Raw genomic sequence first — 23,504 nt, forward strand, 5'->3', positions numbered from 1 at the left:
CCCTCCCTCCCACCCAACAATGTCCTTTCTGTTTGCTTGTCGTATCAACTTCAAGTAATTGTGGTTGTTATATCTTCTTCCCCCCCCCGTTTTTTTTTTTTTGTTTGTGTGTGTGTGTGTGTGTGAATTTATATATTAATTTTTAGCTCCCACCAATAAGTGAGAACATGTGGTATTTCTCTTTCTGTGCCTGACTCGTTTCACTTAATATAATTCTCTCAAGGTTCATCCATGTTGTTGCAAATGGCAGTATTTCATTCATTTTTATAGCTGAGTAGTATTCCATTGTGTAGATGTACCACATTTTCCGTATCCACTCATCCGATGATGGACATTTGGGCTGTTTCCAACTCTTGGCTATTGTAAAGAGTGCTGCGATGAACATTGGGGAACAGGTACACCTTCGACTTGATGATTTCCATTCCTCTGGGTATATTCCCAGCAGTGGGATCGCTGGGTCATATGGTAGATCTATCTGCAATTGTTTGAGGAACCTCCATACCATTTTCCATAGAGGCTGCACCATTTTGCAGTCCCACCAACAATGTATGAGAGTTCCTCTTTCTCTGCAACCTCGCCAGCATTTATCGTTCAGAGTCGAACTAAAGACTATTTTAAAAGTAAGATGGCTAAGTAGTATCAAATATCAAAACAGTGTTTGGGAACCTGAAGAAGAGAGAAACTTATGTAAGATGTGACCATCTTGATAACAACCTGCAGAACTATTAGTTAAGTGGGGCCTTATTCAGATGTAAAAGAGTGTAAAGAAAAGATAAACAGAAACTCTAAGTTTAAATGCATTTTTTTTTATGTCAGCATCTATTTACTGAGTATAAATACATATAAAATATTGGGCTGATTTTAAGGGCAAATAGAAAACAAAGGTGATTAATTCGAACCCTATCCCTTTCAAGTTTACTGTCTATAGGAGATTAAATCAAGGAGACAAAATTTAAGATTGAAGGTACTAAGTGCCATAAGACACTCAAGTAAAAATATTATGGGAATGAAAAGGATAAAAGGATTCCTTCTGGACAAGGAAATAAGAAAAGCATCATGGAAAAGAGTGGTACTTCATTTAAGACTTGAAATAAAGCTTTGGTTGTGCTGTGTTAGAGAAAGTGAATTTCAGCTGTGACAAAAGTAACGAGCATAAAGATTTTGGAAAGCTTGGGGTTTGTTTGGTGAAGAGTGGATAATTCAGGTTGAAAATTATGTCAGTTTCATAAAGGGCCTTTACTTCAAGGGCATTTTTGCAGGATGGACACTCCATTTATTCAAACAATTGCTGATGAGTAAATGATTTTTTTAAACTCATCATCCTTTTATTTATATTTCAATTAGGTTAATTTGACAATACTTGAGGTAGAGAATGAAGATCAAAGGAGCGGAGAGGCAAAGTCTAGCAGTATTACAGGTGAACTTAGTGCCACACACATACCCCACCCTCATGATCCCCTCCTTATGCCTCCAGCCTCTGGAGGAGTGATGGTCATGCTGGGACAGGAAAGCTTGAGCTGTACTTGTGATGCTGAATTAAAAAGATGCTGCCTCTGTCCTTTGCTGCCCTTGGTCTCTCTGGCTTTCAGTCCATCTAGGTCAACCCCAAGTCGGAGACCCCCTGAGCCACCTGCCCTAGCAGCCCTGGCAGTTCATAAGCAGAACTGGTTGTGGTGTCAGGCAGTGATTCTCTAATACTTTTATTGTACTTCTCAGGAAGATCCTATAAAGAAGGGGGATTTGCTCTTTTTCCTATTTCTACCAATTATCTGCTCTCTTGAGTTCATCTACAGTTAGTAGTAGAATTTAATGTTGGTAGTATAATTCTTAGAATCAATGATTATTAAATTCCTGGTTACAAATCATGCTTATGTTAGTGCATTGTTTGAAGCAAGGCTAAAATAAATTTCTGGGCTCTAACAACTCCAATCTGTAACACTTTCTATGGACTAATGATCAAAGATAAGAGGAATGTGAACATAATCTTGTAATTAAGCATAACCTCTCTAGAATAGCATTTTTAAGAAATTTTTCCATGGGGTATTCACAGATATTCATTTTAAAACTAATTCTGTGATAACAGAAGCGCTGAGTCCAACAAAATTTAACAGGTTTGTTTATTGCAGAATTTGTCAGTGCTGACAATAAGCGAGTGTGAATTGTGAAGCCTTGAAAGGGGACTACAGTATTCAATGTTGTTAAAACATACTTGAGACTACAGAACCTTCTTCTCCCAAAATAATTTACCAGGCTACCATTCACAGAAAGGATATGTTAGCAGTGCAGATGTTAGGGAAAAGAGCACCGGGGTTTGGAAGGAGAGGTCCCATTGTTCCCTGCTCAGCTCCTTTACTGGTCCCTGTGCTCCAGCTGGTAAATTGGAGATCATCACAGCCATCTATTAGCTCCTCTGGGGGCAGTTTGGGACAATCGGATTTACATAGAACATAAAAGCATTACATACAAAAGATAAATATGCTATCTGATGAATATCTTACATATTATCAATTATTTCTACTCTCAGTAATTTATAAAATTAAAAAATTTCAGATAAAAGCCCACATTTTCAAAGTGCTGCTTTTAATTTGTATACTAAAAAAAAAAATACAATAGTAGCTGTAAATTTCTACTAAGGCCAATAAGAACAATTGTGTGTGTCTAATGAAAAGGAAGAATGCTTTAAAATGCCCTCAAAATATCTAGTCTCTGGAAATCTTTTAAAAATGATCTTGTAGATATTTATAATCCTAGTGGTTGGAGAAGTGTCCTTAGAATGCTACTTAAACACTTAACGGCATATATTCAGATAAGAATCTGAGATGTTAATATAGAAATCAGAATTTGAAATCTTGCACACATCAAGGTCTACAAACAGAAAGTAGCCCATTTCCAACTGAATGTCTCACTTACAATTTGCTCAGCAGACTGCCTATGTGTGGAGAAAAGATTGATGGAAGCCTTCAATAATTTAAAGTTAATAACAACAGTAGAACATAAACATGTGCAAATGTTATCAAATAGCAAATTTAAAAGCACAAACACTTCTATTTAGATGTTATAAAAAAACACCTTTATTGTCAACTGTTTTAACATGAAGTTTTTTTGGAAGTTAAGGAAATGTATTTTTTTTTAAAGTTAAAAAAAAAAGTTCAGTGTATTAAAGGAGTGAAGAATGTTGTCAGTTGACCACCTACCAGAGCAAATAGATTGTCTTCTGCATATGTTGATCTAAAAAACAAATTTGCGCCTACCACAGAAAGCCTACATTGCAGTGAGTCTTCTTGATTCTGCAAATCATTCTTGTCACTCTGACAACCATTCTACGAGGATGAATCTCATGAGAATGCTGCTATTCAATAATACAAGTATATATTAGTAAATACAAATATAATGATATAAATATCATATATTGTTCTAAACACTAAAGTACAGATAGCTTAAACAATAATTATAGTCCTAAAAAATAATGTGCATCTTTAATTTTTATAACCTAAAAGTGTTTTGTATATCATAAAAAGCTGTGTATAAAATATGCTATAAACCATAAGTAAATTTATTATACTTTTCTGATGTTAATAATCCTTCAGAATTAATAATTGGGAATTTGGCTTTAGTAAATTTTTTTTCATAGAAAGCAAGTATAGTTAAGTCTCATTAAACAACAGTCTCCTAGAGTCAAAAAATCTTTTTCTTTCCCACAAGCAGAAAGAATAATTTTAAAAGCCTTAAACTTTAACCAGGCTTGCAATTTCCCTTCATAGGTTTAACATTTTCTCATAAAAAATAATTTAGTTGCTTTAGCGTCCAGGCTGGTACGTATTTTTCAAGCAAGTAGACATGGTGGTTTACAGAGCAGATGTGGATCATCAGTAAGAAGAGCTGAGCACTTTGGAATAATTCCCATTCAAGAATGGGAAAAGGATTTTTAAGCAACTCCTGATACTTCCCAAGAGATTTAGCTTTCAAGTTTAAAAATAATCAGATAACGTTGCAGCTGTAATGCTTTTAAAAACACAGAAATTTTATTGTGCACATTTCCCCCCCATCTCTTGCACCTTCAATACATTTTAATTATTGCTTCATTTGGCGATTACCAACATCAAGAATGTTTGGGTAACTGAATCCCAGGAAGGAGGCTGCAACCTGCATCTCATATGGTTCATAATTTTAACTAATTTCATAGTTACTTTCTCAGCCGTGTCTGCCCTTTTTTTTTGTTTGTTTTAACCTCTGGTCTATTTGCATTTCTTTAAATTAAACACATTAGAGAGTAAAAGATAAAGTGAAACTGCATGAGTTGTTAGACGTTAGATCATTTAACCTACTTCTTGCCAAATCAGCAGTTTTTTTGTTTTTTTGTGACCCGCCGTACCGCGCTCACTGAGCGCACCCGACCATCCTTTTTTTTTTTTTTTTTTTTTTTTTTTTTTTTTTTTTTTGTCGTTTTTTCGTGACCGGCACTCAGCCAGTGAGTGCACTAGTCAGTCCTATATAGGATCCGAACCCGCGGCGGGAGCGTTGCTGCGCTCCCAGCGCAGCACTCTACCAAGTGCGCCACCGGCTCGGCCCCCGACCATCCTTTTATAGGATCCGAACCTGCGGCAGGAAGCACTGTTGTGCTCCCAGCGCCGCACTCTCCCAAGTGCGCCACGGCGTCGGCCCGAAAGTTTAGCCGCTTTGCTAAGCTGAGAACTATGAGTACCAGCACGGTTCTAGGAAGTAATTGCCAAAACTGCTATAACCATCAGATGGTAAAGAAGGGCCTCTTTATTCAGTCTCCTATGAAACTGCTAGATCCTCTTGGCCTTTGCCAAGAATCAGAAGACTGAATTTATTGAGCATTTCTACATTCAGTAAACTGACAGTTCTCAAAGAAATCAGTAAATTTCAGCTTCAAAAAGAGGTCATTTCATCATCAGATTTTAGTAATGCTGAAGTTGAGAAAAAACTGAAAAAAAAAAATGCTGAAGTAGATTCCCAAGAAACAACAGCATGAGGAAAGAACTGTGTAAAAGTTGAAAATGCCCAAGTAGGTCATGCCCATTAGTGACATCGAACTGAGGTCTTTGCTACGCAAAGAACATTAGCAGAGACAACTGGAAACCTACTGTAATCCACAAATTGAGTTGGTGACCGAGTCATGCCCTACATTGGTGAATTCCTTTTGAGCGGTGGCACTATTACCCCAAATTAATTAATTAATCTCTGTGCATGTGTGTGTAGTGATATCATAGAACAGAGTCTAAGGTCAAAACAAACAAACAAAACAACAAAATTTGTAGAAAACCTTTCCTTCTCTGCATCCTGCTTCCTCCAGTCTCTTTGCTATTAGCTCACCCAGACAGAGAATGAATAATCCACATACTCTTTCTCTGTGGCAGCTGGGTAAAGAGGCCTTCTGCTGCCACTAGAAATGGTACCATTAACTTGGCTAAAGGAACTAAACTCAAGGGTAAGAAAACTGTCCTGACACAGGGCATCCCACACCACCAGAACTTCCATTTCTACTAAGTTAAACATCATGTGACAATTACATAGCGCTTTATACTCCTCAAAGTAGTTCCTGGGAAGCAGGTCATACTAAAGTGAGTACTTTTCATTTTGTCCTACCTGCCCTAGAGTTCTGAGCTTAAACAACACCAACTGGATTTGTCCATTTATTAAATTAGGGATCTAAATAATATGATAAATGGAATTTGGAAACATTTTGATTAAAAGAATCTAGATAATATTTTGTTACTAAGCCTGATTTGGATTTAGAGTAACTGCATTAGAATTCTGGCTCTACCACTTTCTGTTGGAGTGTATTTGGACAACCTAACTTAACTCAGCTTCAAATTGATGATCTGAAAATAAGGATAATAATATCTCATGAGCTTGTTATGAGAATGAAAGATGATGAACATAAAATTCACTATAGTGCCTGACACATTATCTGCACCCAATGACAGTTGTTACTTACATTATTCTTTTATAGGATAGGAAATTCCAGAAAGTCCTAGCATGTTTCTCAATTTTTAAGGGTCTGTCACAGCGTTTGCATCTGACTTTAGCACAAGCAGAGTCCAATCTAGAATAGCTCCCTGGCCACAAAACCAGGCCAACCTCGTAGAAACCTACACAACAGCTATGTATTGTTTCAGAAAAAAATGGGTTACTAGTAATTATAAGGGATCAGAGGCAGACAGTTTCTTTAAAAGTTCCAGGAAGGCTGAAAGGATCATTTTAACAAAGCTATAGATCAATTTTAATTGATGCGTTTGGGTTTTGGGAGAAGGAGAAGGTATTAGTTTCTTACAGCTGCCATTACAAAGTTCCACAAATTGTTTGGTTTAAAACAACAGGAATCTTTTGCCTCACAGTTCTGGAGCAAGAAGTTGGCAGGGTCATGCTCCCTCTGAAACCTGAAGTGGAGCCCTTCTTTGCCTCATCCTGACTTCTGATGGTTTGCTGGTAACTTTGGCCTTTGTGGACTGGAAGCCGCGTCACTCTAACCTCTGCCTTTGGCATCACACGTGGCATCTTCCTGTGTCTGTCTCTGCCTTCACATGGCTTCTTCTTATAAGGACACTAGTCCTATTGGATTAGCGGCCCATCCTTCTCCAGGATAACCTCATTTTAACTAGTTACATCTACAATGACTGTATTTCCAAATAAGTTCACATTCTCAGGTATGGAGAGTTAGGACTTCAACGTATATTTTTTTAGGGGACACCAATTTATAACAGAGAGGAACTTGCTTCTTTCATTTTTTACTTCCATACTTCCTAAAATTTGGTTGTTCTGTAGTTAGGACCCTTACTGAGAACTTGATCAGAAGTACAATCTTTATAGAATACAACAGAATTGCAGAGTCAGAGGAATATAATGTTTATATTTAAGCCATCCCTATGGAATATCCCTGTGGGATTTTTCCTAAGAATCATTGAGTATATTGATAACAGGATGAGAATTAAATAAAGTCTGCATGACACACTTGAGCACAGTGGAAATTAAGCCATAGCCCCTGTGTGTCTTTCCTTTGCTATTGGCATGGAGGTGTGGTTTCTCTATAGCTAGATCATTGCCTGACTCATTTTTTCCAGGTAAGTTTCTCGGCCATCAACACTCCTCAGCAGAGCAATTGTCAGTGTTTGAGACCACATGAAAATGTTAGAGTTTGGGTCAGAGCCTGCATCCCAATCTCATTTTATGACTGAACATTCACAAGAGAGCCCACGGCCTAGAGGCAAAGCTTAGGTGACTAGCAAAGAACAGATGGTATGAACGAGTGGCCGCAGCAGCCACCTGCAAAGTCGTGCTGCCACAGGCATGGCAGCTGTAGTCATTGCAGTCACTAAATGGAGCAAGCAGGAGTCAATCTCAGTTGCAGTGCCCAGAGGGCAGCTGACTGGGGCATCACTGGGAATTGAACTCCAAACAGAAAACAGCTGTTCCCAATAAAAGGAGCATTAGTAGTTGTTAATTTCACACTACCTAGAAAATAGTGGGAGTAGGAAGAAACCATCCAGGAAAAAAAGGTCAAAGAGCTTTCTGATTGTAAAGACGCCTATAAGATCAAACAAACAGAGAAGGTCATTCATAGGATGATAAATTAGGACAACAACAACAACAAAAAAACCAAGGTCAATATCCTTCTTGATGTCAACTCTGGGCAGTTGCAGATGGAAAGGCTAAGAATAAACTCTCTGCACATCATAGGAAAGACTGTAAAAAGCTTAGAGAAAAGGATGAGCTTTGTATTCAAAATAATGCTGCATAATACTAGTCCAACTATTATCAGGCTAACTTTTTGCCTGTAAAAGTCCCACAAGAAAATGTTTTCACACATAGATGTCATCTGAACCCCCTTTCTGAAAGCACAGGGGCCCTGGGCACAGCGTGTCCCAGGAATCTTGTCAGGTTCAATGTGAAGTGGGTATGTGTGAAGGAGGTCAGTCCTCTGTGGGCTCCACTACATGGAAACCAGAGGGAGTGATCCAAGTAGTAGGCACATGGCAGAATGAAAATTGGGCAGACCATCTAACCAACATATTTGTCAGAGGATGCTGGACAGAAAGAAACGATCCAGGTATGAGGCAAGTGTGCAGAACCTTAGGAATATGAATGAGAGCAAGTGGATTGTGAGCAGAGAGAAGTCAGGGAGGTAGGAGCAGTACCCAGACCCTGAGAAAGAAGCTTCTGATAGAGGAATCTTAAGCCACAGGCAGCGAGCAGGAGACGACCCAGAGTAAACCTGGACCATTGTGCATCCACTGTGTTACCTAAACAGCACCAATTCTCCCTTCTCTTGCTTGTCTGGCCCATGGTTAGCCCTTCAAGCACAGTATTGTGAAATGAAATCGAGGTACAGAGTCAGCTTCACTCTTTTTTGAGTGGCAGTGACTAGCAGGTGCCTTCTACTCAACTATGAACCTCCAGGGTTTATAATGGTAAGATTTCATAGCATCTCAAATATCACATCTTTATGATGATAAAAAGGGTTGAGGAAATGCACAGTCAGCTGGCACAAAGGAAACCAGTATGGATTTTCCCCCAACATTAAAACTCTGATTACAATAGCTTAAATTTAAATAGCTTCTATTTCCCTAACACTTAACTGCAAAAAGCTCTTCCTTCATTAAGGAGGGACCTCTTTTGTGAATCCTTGCACTACGTTCCTGAGGAAGTTGGAGAGCAAGTACCTTCATTGCAGGTGCTCAGATGACCTACTGTAGGGAATTACACTGAGGAGCACCCAGCACTGTCTTGATCTACATGAGCACTCAGGTGCCCTGCACTGACGTTAGAATGGTTCTAAGTGGGTGTCCATCTCCTAAAAAACTGCAATACCTTTTCCACAGCCTTTCAGAACATCTGCCAGTGCTACCCAAACAAACCCTGGGTTAATTAGGCAGTCCTAATGTCCTAATGTAAATGCTTAACAGAGGCATGGCATTCTTGTTTGATTGCTCTGCTGCTGCAGAGAAACAGGACCTAATTTAACATTAAGCCTGTAATTAGCAAGTAGTGCTCTTTTGCTGGGGTAAACAAAATCACTTGCATTTGACAATAACTTGCATTCAAAATCTAAATTAAAATAACCTAGATAATCATAAACCTACTTTGAATACACTAACCCAGTCAATCTCATTTAAGTTGCTTTCAAAAGATAAATTCAAATCACTAATTTGCTTGAGTTGATTTTACTGGGAACTGGGCTGTTTGTTTGTTTGTGAAATGGGAATCTTCTATTTTTTTCTTCACCCTTATTTTTACTTTTTTATTTTTATTTTCATGTTGTTGTTTTTCAGTGCTTGCAGAGTACATGTCTGTGTAAGAGAAAGTTTATGGATGTTATCGTTCACATTAAGCCAGCACAGGTATAAATAGTACAAATAATCTTAACACACATCATTCTCTGGTTCTTCCTATAATGAAGAAAAAATGCCCGGTGGCTCTATCTTTATGTTCCAAGTAGGGAAGTAGATTTGGCCAGTCTGACGTCTTAATGTCTTAGGACACTTAGCCCTGGGCTGCTGTTGTACGAGTTTCCACTGGTGACCAGGGCAGCTGATTGACTTCTAGATAGCACCACAGATTCGGATCTGAAGAGAAGCTGCCATTTTGTCCTATAATTATAATTAGGTAATTATAGGTATGATTAGCTAATTATAGGTAATGACAAAATCTTGGGTACGGCCATGAGACTGAGTACCTGAGAAAAGTGGGCATGTGCCTTGTGGAGAACAGATCAAGCAACTGAGAGGCCAGAGTGTGGGAGGATCGGCTATATGTACACGGAAGTCACCACGAATCAGAGCAGGAGGGAGTCTCTCGTTTCATAAAAGGAATGTGCCTTAGTCCTCATTTACTGCTTTAACAAAATACCTGAGATCAGCTAATTTACAAAGAACACACATTTATTTCTCACAGTTCTGGAGGCTGGAAGTCCAAGATGAAGGTGCTGGCAGGTTCAATGTCTGGTAAAGTCCTGGTTTCCCCTTCTAAGGTGGAGGCATTTTGCTGCATGCTCCAGAGGGAAGGAATGCTGTGTCCTCATGTGGTGAAAGGGATGGAAGGACAAGAGAGGGGCAGACTCCCTGCATCGAGCGATTTTATAACAGTGTTCATCCACTCATGAGGGAATAGCCCTCATGCACTAAACACCTCGCAAAGGACCCACCTGTTATCACTGTTGTGTCGGGAATTGTTTCCAACACGTGAATTTTGGAGGACACATTCAGACCATAGGAAAATGATAAGAGCCAGGAACCAGACTAAACAGAAACAAATAATGCACAAATAAGTTGTAAAGAGAATGACTGGATATATGAGATTCAAAGTGTCACCAGTGTCTAGGTCCCGCTGCACCCTGCTCAGAAACGAAAGGCTCGTCAGTCCCAAATATTGGTGCAAGGCAGGAATTTTATTATCAGATGTCTGAGGAGACAGACTGGAACTGTCTCCCCACTTCATAGTTTGTGGGGGGGGCGGTTAAAGAGGAGCCGAGGGAATAGAACGTGGGAAATAAAAAGCAGGAGGGCCAGGTGCAAAGAGCCAGCTGCAAAGTCTTGCCAAAACTCCATCTAGTTTCTGCTCCTGTCCTTGCTGTTATCTCAGGGTCCTGCTAGAGGGGTGGAATCAGCAGAGCTTGACTGAAGTCTTCTGTGGTTTCCCTTGGATAGTACAGTACATGCAAGTCTGCAGCTCCGGGATGACTGAAAACAGCTTTACATTTGTGTAAATAACGTCATCTTGCCCCATAGCCAAGGTGCAAAGTATCAAATAGCCATGGGAAAAGAGAGAACTCAGAGAAATGCATGCCAAGAAAAAAAACTGTCCTTTGAAAATCTTTTAGAGCCCATGTGGTTTTAGGTCCCAACATGGCTTCTGTCCTGCTCACTGCAACAAAAGCTAGAGAGGTGTTTAGAAGGAAGGAAAGGATCAAAACTATGAAGGTTATTAAAATCTAAGAGAGTTGGAGAAACTGTCATAGCCAGTAGGACATGACAACTAAATGTAATATGGTAACGTGGGTAGGACCCTGGAACAGAAAAAGGACATTAGGTAAAACCTCAGGAAATCTAAATTAACTATGGTCTTCGGTTAATAATAAGGTATCAATATTGGTTCATTAATTGTAATAAATGTATCATAATAATGTAAGATGTTAGTAGTAGGGGAAACTGGGTATGTGGTATATGGGCACTCTCTGTGCTAGCTTCTCAATTTTTCTGTAAATCTACAAATAAAGTCTGTTAAAAATAAACTAACTAAAACTAAGAATTCAATAAACATGTTAACAGCAGATTAGATACAGCTGAAGAGAAAATCGGTGGGAGATCAAAAAATTGAGATAGATCAGAAGATATCATTCAAAATAAAGAATAAGCACACAAAAATGTGTAGAATAAAGAAGAGTTAAGAAGCTAACTGGGAGAGTGAAGAGGTGTAAACATGATTTCTCACAGGAGAGAAAGGAATAAATGGGGCAGAAGAAATATTTCAAAAGAGAATAGCTTAGAATGTTCACAAAGCGGTGAAAGATCTGAATCCTCACACTCAAAATCCCAATTGGAAAAAAAATTAACACACACATGCACACACACCCACACAACATCCCAGTGAAGCCCAATCAGTTTAAATAAAAAGAAACACATACCAAGACTCATCATAGTGAAACTGTAGAAAAAAAAAATATATATATATATATATTCTATTCTACAAATAGAAGTTGCAGCCTTTATACTGACAAATGGCTTCTCTCTAGCATCAATGGCAGCTAGAAGAGAGAAGAATATGTTCTGTGATGTGCTAAAAAAAAAAAAAAGAAAGTGACTACTAACCTTGAATGCAGTGTTCAGAGAAATTACCTCTCAAGAATCAGGCCAAAGAGAACACTTTTTCCAGGTAAACAAAGCCCAGAACTGCCTGCTACTTCAGACCCTGTTCACTTTTGCATCCGTTAAATTGCATAATTAAATGGGAATGTGAAAGAAATAACAACCCTAGATCTATTAAATTTGTGACAGTTACCATGCTCCCTACAGTGTTCTTGAACGAGGTAGAGTTCTGAGATTCATGATGTGCTGTGTGGTAGGAAGAGAGGGCACCCGGGATGTCCGCTTGGCTCTTTGTACCATTCATTTGTCTTAGTCTATCAGCAGAGGCAACAACGAAATGCCTGTTCCTAAAGATGTCTATCCAAACTATGCATCCAGGAACTGTAAAATAACTATAAAATGGGATTGAAGTTCTTTGCCAGGGGGCTGGTGTAAAGTCTCCATTGATTTCCTGATGCCCACAAGCCCCAAATAAGACTGTCAGCAGTGTTTTGGGGTCCCAGGAATTAGCTCAGATACAGTGCCTGTTAGTTCTTAAAGGATTTGGTATTTTCACTGTACTGAAGAATTACCCTGGAAGGAGCTTTAGGACACTTTGATTATGGCCAGGAAAAATTTTACAGATCGTACATAAGGGATATATTGCAAGGTCCATTTTGAAGTCAACCCTGCCTTCCTTTATTCAGGAAGTTCATGGCTGCGAACTAGTTCAGGACCGGGAACTGAGAGAGAACTAAACTATTTATTATGATGGCTCAAGACAGACTTTTGTTCTGGGAGCCTGAATATTTATTTTTATTTTTGATTTGCTTCCAGGAAACTCATGCTCATTGACCATGGCAATGTTGCAAGACAAAATATTGTGTTTATTGTACCAGTTTTACTGTTTGTTATGGTCACCACGTTTGCCTCCAAGAGTAAGATGTTCTGGCATTTGTCTCCCTAGGGTCGGGAACATCTTTCATTCTTCATGGCAGAAGCAGTACAGTCTCCCAAAGTCTTGCCATACATAGAAACTTGATTTGGGGTGAGCACAGGTGGTAATTTATTTAACAAATCTAGCCACCTCATTCTATGAAGAGCTCCATTCCTCCCTGGGTTGATGGATAGGAATTGTCATTGCCACCTGCCTTATTATTATTATTTTGGGGGGGGGGGCTGGAACCAAGCACAGCTTTCTCTTATTTAACTAACAGGCTGTACTGTTGTTAACGTGGATCAATTGTGGTTTATGGATGCAAGCCACAGAAACCAATATTAAAAAATAAGGGAGATTTATCAGAATACTTTTGGATGAGCACATACAATAATTAGGTTGCAGGACCCCATATCTGGAAAACATGCATTAATCAAAGAGCTCTGGAAAGCTGGGTACAAGAAGTAACAGGCTGATGCAGGAGCGGGGGTTTCTGAGCCCACCACAGTTTACAATGTGAAAGTTAGTATTCACTCATTATTACCTTTATCATGCATGTTCTTTGCTTAATCCTGGCAAACTTCTAAGCACAGCAAAAATTCAAATGTACACAGCGTGCATTGTTGGCAATTGTTCCATCAAAAATTTTACGAATGTGAAAGTGCAGGAGTCTTTTTAATATATTGATCTCATTTCCTTTGGGTATATACCCAGTAATGAGATAGCTGTGTTGTAAGGCAGATCTATTTTTAGTTCCCTGGGAAACCTCCATAGTGTTTTCTATAGTGCCTGTACCAATTTACACTCCCACCAACAATGTAGGAGAGTGTTTTTTTCTCTGCATCATCACCAGCATTTGTTATTTTCAATCTTGTTGATAAGAGCCATTCTAAATGAAATGAGAAACACTGTGTTTTTAATTTGCATTTCCCTAATGATTAGTGATATTGAGCATTTTTTTAATGTGCCTGTTGGTCATTTGCATGTATTGTTTTATGAAATGTCTGTTCAGGTTCTTTGCCCATTTTTTAATTGGGTTATTTGTTTTTGTTTTAGTTTTGCCATTGAGTTGTTTAAGATCCTTATATATTCTAGATATCAGTCCCTTGTCTGATGTGTAGTTTGCAAACACTTTCTCCCATTCTGTATGTTGTCTCCCTGCTTTGTTGACAGTGTTCTTTGCTATGCAGCTTTTTAGTTTGATGTAGTCTCATTTGTGTATTTTTGCTTTAGTTGCGTTTGTCTTTGTAGTCTCATCCAAAAAATTACCACCCACTCCCATTTCTTGTAGTGTTTCCCTTATATTTTCTTCTAGTAGTTTCATAGTTTTAGGTCTTAAATTTAGGTCTTTAATCCATTTTGAGTTGATTGTTGTGTAAGACAAGAGATAGGGGCAGCACTATTCACAATAGCCAGGAGATGGAATCAACCAAAATCCTGTCAAAGGATGAATGGATTAAAAATACTGCAGAATACTGTTCAACTATTTAAAAAAAAAAAATGAAATCTTACCATTTGCAGCAATATGGATGGAAGGATGGAACAATAAACCATCATGTTAAGTGAAGTAAGCCAGGCACAGAAAGACAAATACTGCACGATCTCACTCATTTGTGAAATCTAAAAAAAGATGGTTCTCACAGAAGTAGAATAATGGTTATCAAAGGCTGGGAGGGGAAGGAGGGCAGGGGGAGGAGAGGTGGAAGACTAGTAGGTACAAAACCACATAACTATGCTCTCTACCCTAAGTGAACCATTGTGCATGTGTTGGAACACACTGTACACCACAGATATGTACAAGTAAATGTTAAAATATATTTTTTTCAACATTTGCAAAGTTTTATTGTTAGTTTATTTGGACAACATCTCTAAAGGTACTTTTTTATCCAAATATTTCCATTAGTACACTGAGAGATAAAACACTCAGGAGAGTAAGAATTGTTTTATTTTCACACCAATAAAATTAAGCTATCCCCAATCACGACCTTCTTTAATCAGCTTATAAACAGTCCCAAAGTAAAAAAGTGAGTGGTAATTGGACCATCAGCTACTTAGACTACTGTTGAAAAATCAATTTACAGGTTATGTTTGTTAACAAGTATCTCAGAATACCCTGGTAATAATTTCCTGGTTTAGGAAGCAAGAGTCTCTGTTAGTTTGGTAAAAGGAAGCAGAGCCGAGTTATACAGTATCTAAAACTAGGCTATCACCATTGGGAAACTTTTTATAAACTGAGTTCAGGACCAAAAGAAGTGGAAAAATTCATAAATAAGTAAATAATAGTGATTTGGGGAATTAAAACAAGGATAGTATGTAAGGGCACAGGAGACCAGAAGAGCTAGACACTCCAGTTCTTAAGAAAACAATTCATAATTCTCCCCCTCTTTATCTGCCAATGACATAGCACCTGAAGTCGTGGATAAAAATTAACCCCCTGGCTGACAACACCACAAAGTGAGACACCCCATGCAAACCTCCAGAGGGCTTCTGTGTGAGAGGAGGTTTCTTCCTACCAGAGAAAGGAGGGAAACTCTTCAGTTGCTTGAATAATTAAGAGTTACATTGAGAAATACCTTGTAGATAGGTGGATAATGACTAAAAGATTGTTTAAGTTGATTGGAGAAAAATCAGACAATTCTAAACTCAGAACGGATTAATAATTAATAAATTCTTTCTCGGACCCTTTCTGTTGTACCATTTATTTGAGTAACATGAATTTGCCTGTCAATTTCAGAAGAAGCAGGGAGTGTCTTAGTGGTGGCTGTGCTCAAGACGTGGTAAAGACAGGGATTAAAAGCCAAAGACTGTGTTCCCACCGTTATGACACTGATTTATGTCCGGTGGAGACAGTGCAAAAACTGAAATGCAGCTTCATAAACTAATTCAGACTCATTTTATGATCCTAAAAAGAGCCAGCTTCAAGTTTTCCTTCTATCAAAGGAAGATGTTTAATAATCTCTGAGCGTCCTCTGGATTCATGTTTAGTATTTAACTTACTAAAGATAAATTGTTTTATTATGAAAAAATTATTATGTGTTTCCTTTCAATTTTTTTTTGGACTAATACTATCAGACTCCACACTGATTGCTGTTAACACTAGGGGTCAGGCTAAGAATAGTCCTGTTTTCTGTACTATCAGCCATGTCATATCACAGGTACTAACAATATCATATGTACTTTAGATAGTTTGACTTTTTTTAGTTAGATCTTCTGAATTTCCATTACATATTGTTAGATTACTCATTCACACTTTTCAAGAATAAGGATAGTAAATCAAATAAGATATTTCTCCTAAAAACTAAAAAATTAAGTAAATAAAAAGTATACTTTAATGTTTGTACTAATATTACAAATGAAAGTTTGACAGCAATCTACATTCTCTTTACCTAAAAATAGCATTTTTAGGTGCACTTTCCTAAACTTACCAATTTCTTTCTCCTTCTCTTTTTCATATTTATCCCCGGTGGAATTGCAAATAACTATGACAAAAGCAACAATTTACCACAAGATCAAAATAACCTTGAAAACCAAACAAAAGCAATGGTAAAGATGCAAAATTAATAGCATCACTTTAAACTTAAGACTAGGTATTCAGGCTTGTTTGTTTTTATAACTCACTAAGAGTTTAGGTCCACTTTCATCATAACCAATCTCACACCCAAGTGCACACAGAAATAGACTAAATACCGTTTTACACAGAATTAGTAAATTCTTTCATGTCCAAAGTAGAGCAGGGAAAGGTAGAAAGATGTGGTTAAAGCTCAGAAGAGAAGGTCAGAAAACGTTAAGCTGGGCCTTCATGGGCTGCATTCAGTAGAACTGGTCTGTAAGTAAAATGTAAACAGATAAACGCATTCCTTGCATTCTAGGTCTAGAGCCTCTAGCCTATGGGGAAAAAAAAATGAATAAATACATCGTGTGTGTGCGCGCATGCACCATTCAGTCATTTGGTTCATGTGTGCCTAGATACTAGCAGCTAAGTCTTTTTATTTCAGCCAGGATAAAACCTGCGTGCACATCTTTAGGACATTTGCACCCCCTAAAACATGAGGTGATGCAAGAAATTATTCTCCCTTCAAAGAACCAACGTCGGGTGGGAGACACGGGTTACAAATGGTAATGGATATGCTGCCAGTATGAATCTGGCCCTCTCATCATGGGCACGATGGGTGACAATCAGCTTTGTATCACATGAATATTCATAACCAATAAAAAAATTAAAACAACAACAACAAAAAGAACCAATGTCACCTACCATCTCATCTACCATATGAGAAAGTGTTTGCCTGAAGAATCATTAGATAAAAAGTCAAGACACTTTGTAGAGGACAGGGAAGATCTTCCTAAGGGGGTTTTTGCTTGAGTCACCCCAAGCGCCCCGACCCACAGGCTCAGGGAGGCCTCTGCGCTGTCCTGACGCTGGCAAGCCCTGGCAACCAGACGGGATCAATAGATTGGATCAACTGAACTTTGGTGTTTTTCGTTGTTTCCGCAGCCCTTTACCCTCCCCATCGAGGTTTTGTTTTCTCCACAGCATCTTTGCAGGCCTAGATAGGTGGGACGCCTGTCTGCGTACAGAAGATGGTGACCCTCGCAGGCAGAGCTTGCAAGAAAGGGGCTGGAGGGGGCGGACATTCCCAGCTCTCCCGGGCTGCTGAGAGGACAGGAAAACCCACGTTCGCCTCATTTTTTTTTTTTTTTTAATTTTTTTATTTTTGGCAGAAGGCCTCTGCCTTCTCTCTTCTAATGTCAAGATTATGATAGCACCAGATTTTTTTTTTTTCTTTTTAAGGGCCAAAAGCCCATTTCTCAGAACCACCTTCACCCTGATTTCTCCATCCACACAATACCAGGCAAGGCACTTTGCTGTTATTCCTGTCCGCTTGAGCCATCCACCACGCAGGCTTTCTGAACCATCGGGTGCTTATGTTCCTCTAAATCAGAACAGCCTGGTGCATAGTGCTCTAAGGAGCAGAACCCGATCGTGCCAGCCTGGAGCTCACAGGGAGAATCAGACAGCACTCCAAAAAGACACTATTTTCCCCTCTGTATTGCACACACCCGAAAACGCAGCAAGGAAGAGACAAATTAAATACTGTATATTCTTTGCCTGCTCTGCAGCTGATTATGATTTAGAAGGTATAGCTTTAACTGCTTTAGTATTATTAAGAAGGTCTGACATTATGTAAATATGACGCATATATTTTTCACATATATTAATCTTCATTGTTTGGTTCTCTTCTTATATATGTTTAAAAGTTCATTGGAAGTTGCTTGGGAATTACTTATTAATAAAAAGTAAATCTACTACAGTGGCTTACCGTTTAAGAAGATCTTGCTATGGTTTTGTTTAGTGAAGTGAATAATCTTTTCTTATTTACTCTATGTATCTTTATCAGTATGTGGGTTTTGCTACATTTATATAACATCAGTTGTATAAATACACAGTATTTTGTGCTAATAGGAGAGATGGATAAAAAAATAAAGGTACAATTTATTGACTGCTGTCATGCACACAGCACCATACCAAGCATATCATCTCATTAAATTTTCACAGCAAAGCAAAGAGAAGGTTCTCATACAATCCTCGGTGTATAGGTAGTGGAACTGAAACTTAGAGAGGCTAACCCACTCACCCACAATCACATAGTGAGTACTAGGCAGAGCTGGGAGTCAGAAACTTCTTCCATCTCATTCTGGAAGCCCAAGTTTGAAACCACTGTGCTCTTCTTTTCTCATTCAGAGACTCGGCAAAATGCTGATGGCAGTTGCTGCTCCCTAGAAATGAACTCAGCCCATCACCTTCCCTGCTATTGCAGGAACACATGCTTAAGCCAAAGATGGTATAAAGGGGTAAACTGCCAGTGGCCACATAAAAGACACCAAGGGTATTTTTGAAATTTTCTTTTCCCATTGGAAAAGCTTAACATGCTAATTTATAATAATTTGGGAAATGAAGAAAGGGAGAAAGGCAAAGAGTCACCAAAAATATTACTGTTAACAATTCTATTATTCAATCTTTATTTCAAACCTAGTTTATTTTTTCCAACATAGATATAACATGGTTTAAAAAATTGCATTCTGATTTGCATATTCTGTATAAGCATCTTAAATTCTTGCATGCTTATTCTTTCATCAGACTTTATTTTTAATAAGTTAAATTTACTAAACTTCAAGAACTATTATTTTTAAAAAATATTTTTTCAGTATTTTAATACAATTTTAGACTTATAGAAGAATTTCAAGAATGGTACAAAGAAATATAGCACATCACTCATCATGATTCTTTATCAATATTCACCATTTGTCGCATTATGCCCCATATGGTTTGATATATCATTTGATCAATTTCTCTTCTCTCTCACTCCTTCTCCCCTATTCTTGTGTTTCCCTAATGCCTGACCAATAAAGTGGGTTGTGGAACCTTTTAATTTTTGCCAACTCCACAGGTGAGAAATAGATCCAATGTAGTTTTGTTTTCTTTCTCTTATTACAAGTAAAGGTGAACATATGTGTACAGGTCATTTTAAATTTTTTCTTTGTAAATTGTCCGTTCTCGTTCATTTTTCTTTTGGTGTTTTATTCCCTTTTCTCTCTGTTTTAAATGATCTTTATGTTAGCAATGTTGGCTCTTTATCTGTTATATATGCTGCCAAGCATTTTCTTTCAATTTGTAATTTGTCTTCTTACCTTGCTTATGGTGATCTTGCCATGCCAAAGTTCTTTCTTGTTTGTTTCATTTAATCATTTGTAAATTATTCTGTTATTATCTCTAAATTCTTATTGTTACTTAGAAATATTTTAATACTGATATTATACAGGAATTTACCCTTTCATAATTACTATAATTTTAAGAGGAGATACTTTGAAATTATGTAAAATTCACTTACTCAACAAACTTTATGTCTCTAAATCAATATTAAATCATGGTTTCTTATTTCATTCAATGAGTCAAAATAAGTTACTGTCATTAGTTATTGTGGTTCTCCTATTGCAGCAAGTTGGCTTTTGTGCTCTTTTGACATGTCCCCATCATCTCTTGAGCACTTATTTGCTTTCTGGCACACACAAAAATATATTCTATGTCCCAGACTTGGATTCAATCATTTCTCTAAGGAGCCCTGGTTGCTTTAGATGGAGAATAATGTCTTCTGTGTGGATGTCCTTCTTACCCCAGTAACTCCAGCTACTGACTCTGGACCACCATGGCTTCCTCCTTTTTCCAGAGTAGTCATCTGCCTTGTTCTGCCCCATCAACGAGCTTTCGAGGAATCGATTTGGAGGAAAAGGGAAGGGAAGAAGTAGAGGAAGAGGGATAAGAAAAGGAAAAGGAAGTAGAAAGTTATTTTATTTTCATACTTTATTTTATTGCTATAATCATTTAAACCTGTTAATTTTTTTCTGATTATTACTTTGAATGTATAAAATATATAGTTTACTTACATCATTATTTTAACTTATATTTTATTTTTCGTTTGTATTATCTTCATTCAAGAAGATTTCAGGAGTTGTTTAATAGAAGATTTTCTTTTGTGTATAATAATTAAGTGAAGGGAACTTATGGGGGTGTCAGTATTTTCTATTTTATTGCATTTCAATCAGAAAGTATTGTTCATTAATATTTCTACATTATGGAACTATGGATGCTTTCTTATGGTCCAAGAAATCATCAAAAGGTTTTATGATCAATTTTGTGAATGTTTCATATGCACTGGATATGGAGATAAATCTTCTGTTAAGTAGGTGTAAAGTTTCCTGTATTCATACAATGTGCCTTATCTTAATGATTATGCTATTTACGTTCTCTATATCCTTTTTCCCCCCTACATCACTAGATCAGAGGCAAAGTCATCTAAGTGTGTTTCTATTTTTTCTTTCATTTCTTTTCATCTTTTATTTCCTCCAGTTTCTGCTTTAAAAAGGCATTAGTGTGTTATTTGGTGTGTAGATATTCATAGCTGTTACATCTCTATTGGGATTGTGGCATTTATCATGAAAATTGAAAATTTTCTTCCTTTGTTACACTTAGATTTTTTTGTTCGTTTGTTTTGGCTTGAATTTACTTTGTCTAGCAGGATCACAAATCCTACATTCTTATTGTTTCCATTTGACTAAATATGTTCCTGACCTTTATTTTCATCTTTTGAATCATGTTATTTTATGCATTTTACTTGTGTACAGAATTATAGCTTGATATTTCTTTGCTAGTTAAATTAAAGATTTTCTTTTAGTAGTTCAGTTAAGCTGATTCACGTTTATTGACATAACCCATATAATTCATATTTTATAATTTTTATAAATGTATATAATTATAATTCCATAATTTAATATGTATTATGTTATATTTGTTTTGTCTCTGCATTAGTTGTGTTTACTTTGTTCTTTTTATTTTTAAAATTTAATTTGGTATTTAGAGTAGTTTGCATTTTCTTCTAGGTATTACTTTTTTACTTACTTCTTTGTAATGTTCTCAATAGCTTCACTTCTTATATAAACATTTACTATTTGGTTTGTTGATTTTTAATAGTGTCTTATGACTCCTGCCTATTGCCCATACAAAAATTAATGAGCTTATTCCACATTCCTTTTTTGCTCTTCTTTATTCCATTATTTGAAAAAGCATTATTTTTACTTTGTCAAACACATAGTATTTATTCACCATTCTTCCATCCTTCCACCATAGTCATAATCTTAGTTCTACACTTCAGTAGAGTACATGCTTATTATGATTCTTTTTGCTGAAGAGTCTCCATTATCTCTTGGTTCTAAAGCTTGTCCTCTAGTAAATTCTTCAAGCAGAGCTTGTGAGTGAAGTATAACCTGACTTCTTATATGTTTTAAACCATTTTTTCTATAGCTTTGATACTCAAAAGATAATTTTGCTGAATGTAAAATTTTTGATTCACTTTTTTCCCTTGAAAATGCTGCTGTATTGTTGTTTTGCTTTTTATGTTGCTTTAAGAAACCTCATTTTCTTGGTCTTTTAAATTATTGATGTTTTTGCCTGTAAATCAAAAAGATTTGCCTGTAAGTCCTAGGGATTTTTTTTAATCATTAAATTTTTATAGATTTATTAACACACATCTTGGAGTTGGTCATTGTTAAGGTCAAGGCCAAGGGAGAGAGACAGAGGTACTTGTACATATGCAAGGAGTCTCTAAAAAGTTCATAGTAAAATTCATACTATCTTTTAATTCTATTTTTCCATGAACTTTTTTAGTACCCTCATGTGTGTAATATATTATGACAAGGAGCCTACCGGAGATTTTTGAATAATACCCACGTAGTCTACTTTCTAGCAGTAGTGCTAGTGTGGGAAGGCGGATAAGGAAGCTTCGCAGTAGTGAGTGGGGCTGAAGTGTCTGATGGCGCTGCCCCCAGCACGTGGCAACAATTTAGCCAAATGCCATTTTGCAATAAGAGACTTATTGCTTCCAAATTTATTTCTGCTCAGTCTGTCAAGAAGACTTCCCAGGTACCTTTTGGTTGTCTTCCATATTTAGAAAGAGTTTCTATTTTATTTTTAGGAGTTTTTACATTAAACAATTAAATACTAGTTGTGCTTTAATATTTTGTTGTTTGTTGTCAGAACCCATATTAGATGTCTTTTTTATATTAGTTTGTTTTCTATCCACTTTCCTTCTCATCTTTTCTATTTTTTATTTTAATTCATTTTCACTCTCGTGGTAATTTCCTACCTTTCTCCAATGAGCATTATTAAATTTTTGTTCAAGCCTGTTCTTCCTCGGGCACCTTGTAATTTAGTCTTCGTTGCTGCTATAAGTTCGTGTCCTTCCCTCCGTCTCCACCTTCTCTTCCCCTTTTCCATCTCCTCTTCCTTTGCCTCCTTTTCTTCTTGAAGTTCAATCAACTTTTATTTTCTTTCTTCCTTAATACATACACTTCTTATTCTGTTTATGTGTATCCACAAATGCTTGTCTGAGAATAATTAATTCAGTTTGAAATCATGTGTTAGACTTTTCTTCTGTTTTGTGGTTGGTTTCCTGAGAGAGAACTTTCATCAGGTAGAATGTTCGATTCTCACTGTCTGTTTTTCTCTTGCAGGAACTATGTGTAGATAATTGTTCACGTCTGTGCAGTGTGTGAACAAGATGCCAGTGGGATGGGTTACAAGCTTCGTATTTCAAGAGCATCTTCTTATGTCGATGTTGAAAAATGCAGTCATTTTTAATGACTGCCTTGTTTGGTTTGTTTATTCTGTTAGTACAAGAAGAAATTAAATGCTGTTGATTTATTTTTTACTCTCTCTTTTTTTTTCTAGCAGGGTTACAATTTCCCATTTTTTCTGCTTTTTTCACCTTCTCCTTCCAGTCTCCAAAGGATGCCTCGCCCTTCCTGTCCTCTAGTCCTTCAGGAGCGATGCCTGTCAATCTTGTCAGTCTAAGCCCCACACACTACACGTTCCTTCCGTGCAGTCAGTGCTCTGACGTGCCAGAAATATTGTTCAGCATTTTTCACACTTACAGTGGACTTTCTCTTTCTGGGAGTGATTTTAGATCAATGGTAGGCCCTTTCTTGCCATATTCCCTCTTTCTCAGCGGTTTTCCAGCATCCACTCCCAGCTCTGCCTGTCTGCAAAGTCTGAGAGATGGCTCTGCTGAAAATCGGTATTTGTTTTCGTACTTAAAGGTAGTTTGAAGTTTGTAGTGTTCTCTGAATTCAGTTATGCTATTTTCCTGGTTTTATTTATTATACTGAGCAAAAGATAGCACAAAAGAGTGACCAGTGGGGAGAACGTGGTG

Source organism: Cynocephalus volans, chromosome 15 (assembly GCF_027409185.1).
Source record: "Cynocephalus volans isolate mCynVol1 chromosome 15, mCynVol1.pri, whole genome shotgun sequence".
NCBI lineage: Eukaryota > Metazoa > Chordata > Mammalia > Dermoptera > Cynocephalidae > Cynocephalus > Cynocephalus volans.